Consider the following 12,636-nt stretch of genomic DNA (forward strand, 5'->3'; position numbering starts at 1 on the left):
AACTGAGTTGCTAGGATTTACAGATGTGCTCTACCATACCTGGCCATGTGTTTTCTATTTAAAACATTTTTTGGTTATGAATGAAAGCATATTTCACATTATTTTCTATTATAAAATCATTATCACAGTTCTGAGCTTTCTTCCCAATTAATTCCTACTTTTACAGTGAATAACACCAAGAAAAAGCTTCACAATTTAGTTGTGACTTATGAGGTTGATATAGTTTTTATTTTCCCAGTAAGTTACATTGTTTAATTCTAGAACTTTGTTTCTTTTAGTAGAGAAATACATCTGAATTCTGTCTTTTGGTGGAATTTATCTGTTTGTTCCTTCTTTGTGTCAAATTCCCCTGTTCCTTAAGCATTGTAGTGGATGTTTGATTTTGAGAATGCTAATTAGCTTCTGTAATTGCACACCTTGAGGCATTTATAGACATTTGCAGCTTTGTATTTTTGGTCTAGAATAGGATGTGTTAGAGCTTGTTGGCTTTTGTGCCCCCCCCCTCCACCTTTTTTTCCCTTAAAGAAAGCTTTGGATTCTGTTCAGGAATGAATCCATGTAAGTCTGATGATGGAATTTAGGGCTCTTGGGATTTTATTTTGCTGGTGTCCAGGAATATCATACTTGTCTTGCTAATAGCATTTTGAGATCACCAAGAGTTTTTCTTTAAGATGAAGCCTTTTGTTGTAGACAAGTTTCAGGATCACACCAGTATGGAGGATGCATTCTTACAGTAAATAATTAGTCTTTGAGTAAATACCCTGGTTAGTTTTGAGATTTGCATAACAGAGAAGCACATCTGCAACATATTCCCCTTGTTGACATACTTTAATCTCAGTTATGTCTTGCAGAATATATTGCTGGGGTATCTTTAACCAGCTGCCTTTCTATATGTGTCTTATATATAGATATATAATGTATCATTTAAATCTGTTTCAGAATATATTTGATTCTGAGTCATGTATTTCTGCTTTAATATTATAACCTTTGGTTTGGAAATGAGTTTTTATCAGAGATATGAATGAATTAAGGACATCTGAAAACCATAATATGTTTTTATGAGTGTGATGGATGTAGGAATAGTTTGTAGACTTGTTTTGTGTTCTTAGGAATTAATAGAATGAACCAGTGAGGGGTTGGGGATAAAAGCATGAGAAAAAGAAGGAAAGGTGCCTTTTTTCTCCTCTGTTATTTTGAACTCTTTATATTATGTCCCATCATATTTGGAGCTTACTAAAACCAGAGCTTCAATATAATTTGATTAATTATATTATCCTAGTAACCTTCTCTGTTGGGATTATATATGGGAAATTACCAAGTAGTATTAGTATTCCTTTGTAGTCAGTTGAAGAAAAGAAGTTGAAAAGAACAGAAATGTTGGGGCTGGGGATGTGGCTCAAGTGGTAGCAAGCTCACCTGGCATGTGTGCGGCCTGGGTTCGATCCTCAGCACCACATACAAAGATGTTATGTCCACTGAAAACTAAAAAATAAATAAATATTAAAAAAATTCTCTCTCTCTCTCTCTCTCTCTCTCTCTCTCTCTCTCTCTTAAAAAAAACCAGAAATGTCTTTATATTGAAGGCATACTCTAATGCTTTAATTTCATTTTTAAGGAAACTGTCCTGAAACTTGAAAAAGCAGCTAGGTAAAGTAGACATGTGTAAGTAATTTACTTTCTGGTTATGCCATGTATTTACTTATATATTGATGTTGGGATATCAGATAACCAATCCATATTTGTTTTTTCATGGCTAATTATTTTAAATATATGTGCAGAAGTAGAATTACTGGGTTAGAGTGTGCATTTTAGTGGAAGGAATGATTTTAAGCACAATAATACCACCAAACTTCCATGGAATCAAGGAAGGAAAACCTTAAAACAAGCCCCTTAAATATTTGTATCTTCATTTGTATCTTTCTCTGAAATTGGTTCTATTTTTTTGCATTTTTGTGTCCCCTTTATGCCCATATTAGAGATCAGAGTGTTGGTAGGATATATAATAATAGATTTAGTGTGTTATAGATTTGCTGTGGATTAGGCAACCCTGAAAAATAATTTTGAAAATTATTTAATCACATTAAAATCCTGTGAAAGAGGGGCTGGGATTGTGGCTCAGTGGTAGAATGTTCACCTTGTATGTGTGAGGCACTAGGTTTGATCCTTAGCACCACACAAAAATAAAATAATTGTGTTCACCTACACAACTAAGAAAAATATTTTAAAAATCTTGTGAAAGAGATTTTAGCTTGCTTATTTTATATCTCAATAATATGGGGAAGAGTACTGAGCTAGCATGTGTAAGGTCTTGGGTTTGGTTCTCTAGCACTAAAAAGGAAAAAGAAAAAAAATAGTGTGACTTGGAGTTCTGAATTCAGTGGTAGAGCGCTTGCCTAGCATGTTTGAAGCACTGGGTTTGATCCTCAGCACCACATAAAAATAAATAAATAAAGGTATTGTGTCCATCTACAAATAAAAATGTTAAAAAAAAAGAAATGGTTACTTATCTGTGATTATAGAGCTGGTATGTGATAGGACTTGGTAGACATGGTTCTAATAATTTATGTTTAAGTCCCATGACAGAGTATGAATGGAAGAACCACATTTCAGTCAATATTGTGGGGGAGGTTTAACTGAGAATTTAAGCCAGGGATAATTTACCACTGAGTCACACTCTCATTCTTTTTATTTATTTTGAGACAGGTCTCACTAAGTTGTTTAGGACCATGCTAAGTTGCTGAGGCTAACTTTGATCTTATAATTTTCCTGTCTCAGCCTCCTGAGATTTTAAAAATCTCAGGATTTTAAAAATCCTCAAGATTTTAAAAATCGTTAGAAAAAAAAAGTTTTCCCTCCTACCTTGATAAATATAAAGGTCAGGTTGGAATTAGAGTTCTTAGAATCCTCAGAGTTCTGAGAAAGAATGCAATAGTTCAGAGATATCCTACAAGTCTCATTTTTATCTACAACCTTCTCATCATTTGTTCCTTACCTGCTATTCAGACCATGAAATGAGTACAAGAGTGGTATGGTTAATAGGAGGACAGAATTTTCAAAGATACCTACTGAAAACCTTGAAGAGGGTTTCTGAGGCTGCTTGGTGGGTGATTATTGAGTCTAGTTAGGAGTGATAGACTCAGGGGTTTCAGATAGGTATAACCCCTTGGTCCAATGGATAGCTTGCCCAGAGGGAATGGGCAGATCAGAAGAGGATCATAGTATTTCTGTCTACATGGTCAGGAAAGGGCCTCTTTACTAAGATCAAGAGTACTGGTGCCAGGACTCAAATGAGTTATATTAACTAAATACTGTGTCTTGTCAATAGTAAGAAAGCCTAGATTTACAGAATTTACCTGTGTGGTGAGTATAGCAGAGATAAAAAACGGTTGATCTGACCATGTTTAGTTATACTCACAGTACTCTAAATGAACCATGTTTTAAATGAACTAGACTGTTTCTCCTTTGAAAATACCATTTAAGGGTGGGGTTATAGCTCAGTGATAGAGCACTTGCCTAGCATGTGTGAGGCATTGGGTTTGATTCTCAGCACCACATTTAAATAAATAAAATATATCCATCGACAACTTAAAAAAAAAAAACAACTTCATTCCAAGTGCATCTAGTCTTTGCATAGTTTAAGTTTAATGGCACAGTTAGGAGACAAAGCCAATTTGTTAAGATAGGTGAGGCAGGAGCATATGGTCTGTTTATATATTATATTGGCCTGTATTTTGTACTGAACGAGAATTTCTTTGGTAATGTTTGTTTTGCTTAGTTTGGATAAACTAATATATAAAAACCAAATTATATTTTCTTTTGTATTCTAAGTCATACTTTTATAGGTAGATTAGTCATCATTAACAGTTTCCTGAAATGATCTTTAAAGTTTTAGTTGTCTGAAATTGATCTCAAGCTTTTGGAAAGTACTTTTGTTTGTTTTAAATTTTTGTGAAACCAGGGGTGCTTTACCACAGAGCTACCCAAGCCCCATAACCCCTTTTTTAAAACAGGGTTTGCTAAGTTGCCCACGCTGTCTTTGAATTTGTAATCTTCTTGCCTTAGCCTCCCAAGTTGGTGGGTTTATAGGCATGTGCTCCCCTTTCCAGAGTGGGAGAGTGGTGTGTATTTTGATGGCTGTGAGGATATCAAAGTGTAGAATGTTATTTGTTTATCATTTATATATTTCTAGATTGTGGTCATTCTGGTGGTTCTCAAGACATCAGTCTTAAGATTGATTATCCAGTCACCCTGTTCATAAAGCATTGGGTTGGTTGAAACCTGTATAATTCATTGAGCCCAGAATTTGGACTATCCTCATCTAATTACAAATTCATCAGTCTCTTAGAGTTGGAGTTTAATTTAAATCTGGAAGACAGTAATCATAGCTTCTGTTCAGTTTTCAAACTACCTTTTTATTGATGAAAAAGAATCTTGTGTTTATATGTGTTATATGTTAGGGTCTATTAAAGATAGAAGGATGAATAGAAAAATGGCAAGTGTTGTGTACCTTCAGTACAATAAGCATAATTAGTGAGTAAAAGCTTAGATTTGTGTTAAACCTAAAACTTGGTGGTATGGAAAGTAGAATTATAACCCCCTTCTGATTTTTTTAAACATTTTTTCCTACCAAGTGTGATAGTACATTTCTGTAATCTCAGTTACTTGGGAGGTTGAGGTAGAAGAATCTTAGGTTTGAAGTTAGCCTGGGCAACTTAGTAAGACCCTGTTTCAAACCAAAAAATTAAAAAGGGGTAGGGATGTAGCTCAGTTGTAGAGTGCCCCTATATTGTATCCCCAGTACCACAAAAACAAAAAAAGTATGGTTTTCCCTATGTTTGAGTTTTATTTGTTTTAACAACTACTGTTGCCAAGTAGTACTATTATTTATTAGCTCTCATCAGATTTGTCATGTTCCTGAAAACTATTTGATGTTTGATAAAGTATATTAGATTTTGGCATTTGAGTTCACTTTCAGCAGCTTTCATTATTGCAAAGGGCTTAGGAATTTGTTCACAGAAAATCATTTTCTCTGTGACTCTTGATTTCCCCCACCTAGACTCTCTAGCTTGTGGTCTATTTTTAAATCCTGCTGCTGTGTTCTGTACTGCGGCAGTTCTTTTCTTGAATTATTTATCATTGTTTGGAGCTGAATGGAGCAGTATGTTTTTTTCAGTGCTGCTCATTAGAACCCACATGTCTGTCTTCAGCTTGGTTGACAGATTTGGTTCATGTTAAATCCCACTGGCCCATCCTGGGAAGGCTGTGGGGCAGTGTGGGAACAGGCCACTATCTGTGATATACTGTAAAATAATTCAAACTTTTTATTGTTGTTTTGTTTCAGGAGCAGTGGGATAGAGAAAACTATGCTACCTTTTTCCTTTACAGTCTGCTCAAAGTTAGAGACTGGATTATGCTGACTTTCCTGATGACTTGTATTTTTTGTCACATTGATGTTATTTATTTGGAAGAGAAGGGAGCAGTTTCTATGAAAGGCATGGCATTAAGTGAAGATTCCTTTTAGTTATAGGCCAGGCACAGTGGTACATATCTGTAATCCCAGTGACACTGGAGGCTGTGGCAGGAGAATTGCAAGTTTTAAGCCATTCTGGGCAATTTAATGAAACTGCAGCTCAAAAAATGAAGCAGCAGCAGCAGCAGCTAGGGATGTAGCTTAGTAGTAGAATGCCTCTGGGTTTAATCCACAGTACCACACACACATATACAAAGATTTCTTTTAGTTATAAATTTAACCTATATGTTTGTGGACATTTGGAATTTCCTGGTTTTGGGGTATGGGTTGTTTTGTTTAGAAGTTTTTTTTTTCCATTGATTATTCTCTCATGGGCTTAGAAGGAAGGTAGTAAAATCTAAGAGCAAGACAATTATTTTAAATGTTATTCCTTCCCACTTCTGTTTTGCAGTGCTTCAGAACTGATGTTTCTCTTTTGTCTTCATTCTCTATTTTTTTCTGCATCCTGTGATTCATGTAAACATTTTTTTCTTTATCAGTTTTTTTTTCTCTTTGATGTATGAGAACTATCACTTATGTATTCTTTCTTTTAAAATTTAACCCTTAGCTGTTAGTATAGGCAGAAAGAGGATAAATTGTCAATTACTAGTGCACTGAAGAGGATAAAACCTTGTTTATCTGCCCTGCTTTGTTGGCCATTTCTGAGTTTGCCTGTACCTTTTTAAAAAAAGTAATGGTATTCTTGGAATGGTGGAGAGTTATTTTTGTATTTTGAACTAGAACAAGCCTTTTGTTCTTCTGTTGCTACTTCTAGTTAAGTTCTGCTGGACCAGAAACTGGTATCTCACTGCCCGGTGATTTTTGTTATTATCATTATTATTTCATCTTCTTGAGATAATGGCTGTCAGATGCACAAGTTCCATATTCTCGGCAGGACCTTAGGACAGCTCTATTCACTGAATGTTCTCATTAACTTTTCTTTGAACTATGTCAGACAAGTTGAATTAGATTAAACTTACTATATTTTTAAAAAGAAATATATATATATATATGTATGTATATATATACTTAGTTTTAAATTGACAAAGTACATTTATGTATGTATTTATTTTTAATTTTTTTAGTTGTTAATGGACCATTTATTATATTTATTTATATGCTTTGCTGAGAATCAAACCCAGTGCCTCACACATAATAGGCTAGCACTCTACCTCTGAGCCACAACCTTTATTTATTTATTTATTATTTTAATATTATTTTTAGTTGTTGATAGACCTTTATTTTATTTATTTATATGTGGTGCCGAGAAACAAACCCAGTGCCTCACACATGCCAGGTACGTGTGCTACCACCGAGCCCCAGCCCCTATTTATTTATTTATTTATTTATTTAAATATATATATTTTTAGTTGTAGTTGGACACAATACATTTATTTTATGTGGTGCTGAGGATCGAACCCAGGTCTCGCACATGCTATGTGAGTGCTGTGATGCTGAGGATCAAACTTAGTGCCTCACATAAGCGAGGCAAGTGCTCTACCACTGAGCTACAACCCCAACTATCTTTGCCTGTTTTTGCTCTCTTGCAAGTTAACTTGACTCTCCTTTTGCCAACACATTTCCATTATTTCTTGAAAAATCCATTTCAAATTATATTTTCAGAAAACTTGCCATGATTCAAGCTGTCTAACTCTTATTAATTAGCCTATACTCTTACTTTTTGTATTAATGAACCTTTATTTTTAAATGGAGCACTTGGGATTTAATAGCCCCTACACTTAAAAGTTAAATCTTTTGTTTTTAAACAGCCTGCTATTTTATTTTTGAAAAATTTTTTTAGATGGACACAATACCTTTTTTTTATCTGTTTATGTAGTGCCAGGCATCAAACCCAGTGCCTCACGAATGCTAGGCAAGCACCCTACTACTGAACTACAACCATGGCCCCAAGCATTATAATCTTTTTTTTTTTTTTTAGTATATTTATTTTTTAGTTGTAGTTGGACACAATATCTTTATTTATTTATTTTTATGTGGTGTTGGGGATTGAACCTCGGGCCTCCTCCATGCTAGGCGAGCACTCTACCACTGAGCCACAATCCCAGCTCCTCCTTTTTTCTTTATTATCAAAGTTTATTGGGCTGGGGATGTGGCTCAAGCGGTAGTGCGCTTGCCTGGCATGCGTGTGGCCCAGGTTCGATCCTCAGCACCACATACAAACAAAGATGTGTCCGCTGAAAACTAAAAAATAAATATTAAAAAAATTCTCTCTATCGCTCTATCTCTCGCTCTCTCTTAAAAAAAAAAGTTTATTGTTGGGGTCACTTCCTATCTATCAGGGAGTACACTATATCTGAATGTGCTACAGTCATTCTAGGGTAGCAGCCATTCTGCAGAACAGCTGTACTAGGGCTCTGTTAGGCATAGTTCATGTTAAGTCATGGAAGGAAGCCCAGGAGACCAAAGCAGCAGTGCCGTCACTCCAGGAATGCTCCAGTGCTGTACAGCCTGTTATGCATCATCTCCGTTGGTGAGGAGACTTGAGGTGCAGGGCAAAACAGGGGTTGAACCATTTCTATTCTCTTGGCAAGATAACTGGCTCCCACATAGGAACTTAAAACTAGGTCCTGTAGCATCTTTTAAGCTTCCAAAGCAAGAGAAATAGGACATGGAGAAAAGCTAGGAATTGGGCCACTGGAGGAAAAATTAAGGAAGGAATGGAAGCTTCTGGAATGAAAAGTAACGGGTTCTGGGTGCCGTTTTTGGATGTGCAAGAATATAATAGTTAAGCAGATGGGTGAACAATTCAGATACTGAAAGTTATTTGGATACTAGAAGTTAAGTGGCATTTTCCTCCTAGGGGGAGACTGGTTTAAAAAGATCAGAAAGGAGCCCTGTCAACGTGTCCTCAAGAATGACAGTATCATTGGAACTGGTCTGCTCCCTGGGTTATTGTCAAAAGGGTAACAATCATTTGCATGAATAAAGTCTGATGAAAGTTTAAAAAGATCAGAAAGGTGAATCACTAACAAGAAGATGAGCACCTGAGTAGAAATAGGCATTTCAAGATACCAAGAACAACTTGTAATACACCTGTGACCTTCGTCTACAGAAAGAGTGACTGCAGCAGCTAGTTAGCAGGCCCAACCCAGGAATGATGGATCTAGCAATGACTTCTTCTGAGGTTCTGGCACAAAGAGTTATAATCTTAAGGAGAAATAAGAAGTGAATGGATTTGTTTTTCTGTCATTGTTTCAAATTTCTGTTGCATTTGAATTTTACATATTTTTTAAACTCCAGATTTTGATGATATGAGCAAGAGCAAGGATCTTTCTTTTGGGGGACCTTGTGAACTGTTGTCACTGCTTTCAGCACCTGCCTCAATATGGGGCAGATTCATCAGATAATAGGATATCAATGTAGGAAAAAAGAGATCATAGGTATTAGGGAGTCTCTGTTTAGTGTTTTTTAGAATAGTAAATATAATGACTTTATCATCTTACGTGAGATTATTTTTTGGAGACTAAAGATTGAATGTACAAAAAAAGACATAGTAGGTTTCTAAAATAACCATCCAGGTTTTCTCTGCATACTAAATTTTGTCCATATTTGTTATTGGAATGTTAGAAGGATGGCTTACTTGAGCTAAAGTCTATTCCTGATAACCTGATGATTTAATTTTACATTCTTTTCTTTTTTAGTGGGGTACAGGAAGGGTACTGAAGGTCCAACTCAGGGGCACTTCATCACTGAGTTACATCCTTTGCGTCCGTAGTCCTTTTTATTTTTTGAGACAGGATCTCACTAAATTGCTGAGAATGGCCTTGAACTTGGGATCCTCCTGCCTTAGCCTCCTGAATCCATGGGATTACAAGCCTATACAGCTGCACCTGGCTATTCATTCTTTTTTTTAAAAAAATCTTAATTTTTATTTTATTTCTCTTTTTTATATACCTTTATTTTATTATGTTTTTATGTGGTGCTAAGGATCAAACCCAGTGCCTCACATGTGCTAGGCAAGCACTATACCACTGAGCTACACTCTCAGCCCACATTCTTTTCTTAATAAAATTGAGTTCACATCAGTTTAAAAGTATTTTTTTAGGGGGAACCAGGGATTGAACTCAGGGGCACTCAACTACAGAACTACATCCCCAGCCCCCCCCTTTTTTTTTTAATTTAGAGACAGATCTCACTGAGTTGCTTACTGCCTCATGATTATTAAGGCTGTCTTTGAACTCGTGATCTTCCTTCCTTTCACGCATGCATTACTGCACGCCCAGTTTACAAAATCCTTTTAGGTAACTTTGAGAACCAGAATCACATATTATCTGAGGGCTTTTAACCTGATTTGCTAAACCCCCGTGACACTTTGCAAGGGAGTTGAATTTGCTATGGAGATTTTAATTAAGAATAGGACCCTGACCATTTAGGAAGTGGAATGATAGCCGGTGTGGCATACCCCTGTAATCCCAGCTGTGTAATCAGGAGGCTGCCTGGGCAACTTAGGGGGATCCTGTCTCAAAATAAAAAAGTAAAATGGGATTGTGGATGTAGTTCACTGGTTGAGCACTTGCCAAGCATGTGTGAGTCCCTGGGTTCAATCCTTGTACTGTTACAAAAACCAAAAACAACCCCCCACCAAAAAAAAAAACAAAAAACCTGTTGAGCTATGTTTCATCTTCCTGACACAGTTTGAATTCATTTGATGGACAAGAAGAAAAATTTCCAAGGTTAATTATTTGTCTGAACCTTTGTGTTAGAATTGAATAATTATAAATCAATATCCTCACCACTTGTGCTGCCACCCAAGTCATGTCAGGCAAATCCTCAGATTTGATACCATTATTCTATGTTCAAAGAGCAAACAGTCCCCAAGTCCACCCATTATATCTGGCTACAAGTGCAGAGTTTCAGAATCCCCAGGACCACCCTCAAGTTCAGTAATTCTCTAGAAGGACTCACAGAACTCACTAAAGCTAGTTTACTGACAGTTATAATTTATTACAGCAAAAAATACAGATTAAAATCAGCAAAAGAAAGAGACATATGGGCAGAGTTCAGGAGGGTTCTAAATGCTAAGCTTCCATTTTTCTCTGGAAGTCTGTGACTTCCTAGTGGAATCATAGACAGTGTTAATTTCTCCCATCAGTGATGTGTGATAAAACATACAGAATATTGCCAACCAAAGAAACTTACCTGAATCTTGTCCAGAGTTTATATTTGGGCTCTAACACATAGATTTGATTGACTACCTGGGGAGCTGACCTTAGTCTCCGGCCTTTCTTGATGTCAGAATGTCATTCCAACATCAGGAAAAGCCCCAACCATAAATCATGTTGATAGATTAGCTAACATGGCTGGGTCCCCAATAAACAGACCCTTGTGAAGAAGATATTCTAAGGTTACTTCCAGGTATTGAGGGCAAGCTGAGGGTCTAACTCAGGGTTAAACCTCTCTTTGGTTAAATACTTGATTGCTACAAGGTGTTTAATTTTCAGACCCAATTAAGAGAAAGGGAACGAAAACTAATTTAATATTTTTGAACCACACAAATTTATTTCAAAAATTTAAATATATGTTTTTTAAAAATTTTTTTAAAAGTAGATCCAAGTTGATAGGCCTCCCAGGCAATTGAGAGAAGCAAACTCAGATCATCCTTTGTGGAACATACTTCAACCCTAGCTTCAGAAGATTCTTTTTCTTCATTTTAAGCATTCATTTTTTTAAAAAAGATTTATTTTTAATATATGTGGTTGGACACAATACCTTTATTTAATTTATTTAGTTTTATGTGGTGCTGAGGATCAAACCCAGGGCTTTGCATGTGGTAGGCAAGCGCTGCGCCACAACCCCACCCCCTATTTTAAGCATTCTTAAAAATAGATTGCTAATATGTGTAATCTGGTAATAATTAACAATAAAAATAAAATCACAAAATAAACTAGTCGTTGTAAATAAGCATTCATAGAAACAATTGATTCAGATTCATAGAAATTTTAGTTATTTTTGGGGCTGGGGATTTGGCTCAAGTCGTAGCACACTCGCCTAGCATGCATGAGGCACTGGATTCGATTCTCAGCACCTCATAAATGTAAAATAAAGATATTTAAAAAAAAGTTATGTTATTTTCTTTAAAGAAAAAGAAGTTTTAGGTATTGTAATAAATAATAATAATATTTATTATATAATCTTATTCTTATTTTTCTTAGTATAATTTTGGTTTTTTGAGACAGGATCTTGCAAAATTGCCCAGCCTGTCCTCAAACTTGATATCCTCTGCTTCAGTCTTCCAAGCTAAGATTACAGGCATGTGTAAGTATTTTTTGAAGCTAGGGAATAAACCCAGATCCTCACACATGCTAATAAGCTCTACTGCTAAGCTACACACCCCAGTAGATACTGGAATTATTGGATACACAAATAGGTGGTAATCTCCCTAAATTGAAGATACAGAAATTCTTAGAAAGCTAAAGCAACTAGAATTTATAGAGCAGAGTATAGGTGATTTTCAGTTTATAAACCCATCATAAGTTGGAAATGTCATAAGTACTAAATTCATTTAATACTACTAATTTATGGAACTCTATGGCTTGACAGCACAATTCATTGTAAAGTATTGGTTGTTTACCTTTGTGATCATGTAGTTTATTGGGAGCTATGGCTTATTGCTGGTATTGAGGAATGAATCCAGCATTTTTTGCATGTTTGGTCTATCACTGAGATACATCCACAGAATTTTTTTTTTTTTAATTTTAGATGGACACAATGCCTTTATTTTGTTTATTTTTATGAGGTGCTGAGAATCAAACTCAGTGCCTCACATATGCCAGTCAAGTACTCTACAACTGAGCCACAACCCCAGCCCCATCCACAGCACTTTTTTTTTTTAAAGAGAGAGTGAGAGAGGAGAGAGAGAGAATTTTTTTTTTTGAATTTTTTACTATTTATTTTTTAGTTCTCGGCAGACACAACATCTTTGTTGGTATGTGGTGCTGAGGATCGAACCCGGGCCGCACGCATGCCAGGCGAGCACGCTACCGCTTGAGCCACATCCCCAGCCCCACAGTACTTTTTAAAGTTTTGTTTTGAGACGGTTTCACTAAGTTGCCTAGTGTTGGCCTCAAACTTGTGATCCTCCTCCCTCAGCCTCTTGAGTAGCTAGA

The 12,636-nt window shown here is 36.0% G+C and overlaps 1 protein-coding gene across 9 annotated transcripts in view; it reads left to right on the plus strand.

The window, feature by feature from the left end:
- Positions 1-12,636, plus strand: part of R3hdm2 (R3H domain containing 2) — a 123,978-nt gene that overhangs the window by 22,977 nt on the left and 88,365 nt on the right. The gene's annotated exons all lie outside the window — the stretch shown is intronic.

Source organism: Ictidomys tridecemlineatus, chromosome 6 (assembly GCF_052094955.1).
Source record: "Ictidomys tridecemlineatus isolate mIctTri1 chromosome 6, mIctTri1.hap1, whole genome shotgun sequence".
In the NCBI taxonomy this organism is placed as follows: Eukaryota; Metazoa; Chordata; class Mammalia; order Rodentia; family Sciuridae; genus Ictidomys; species Ictidomys tridecemlineatus.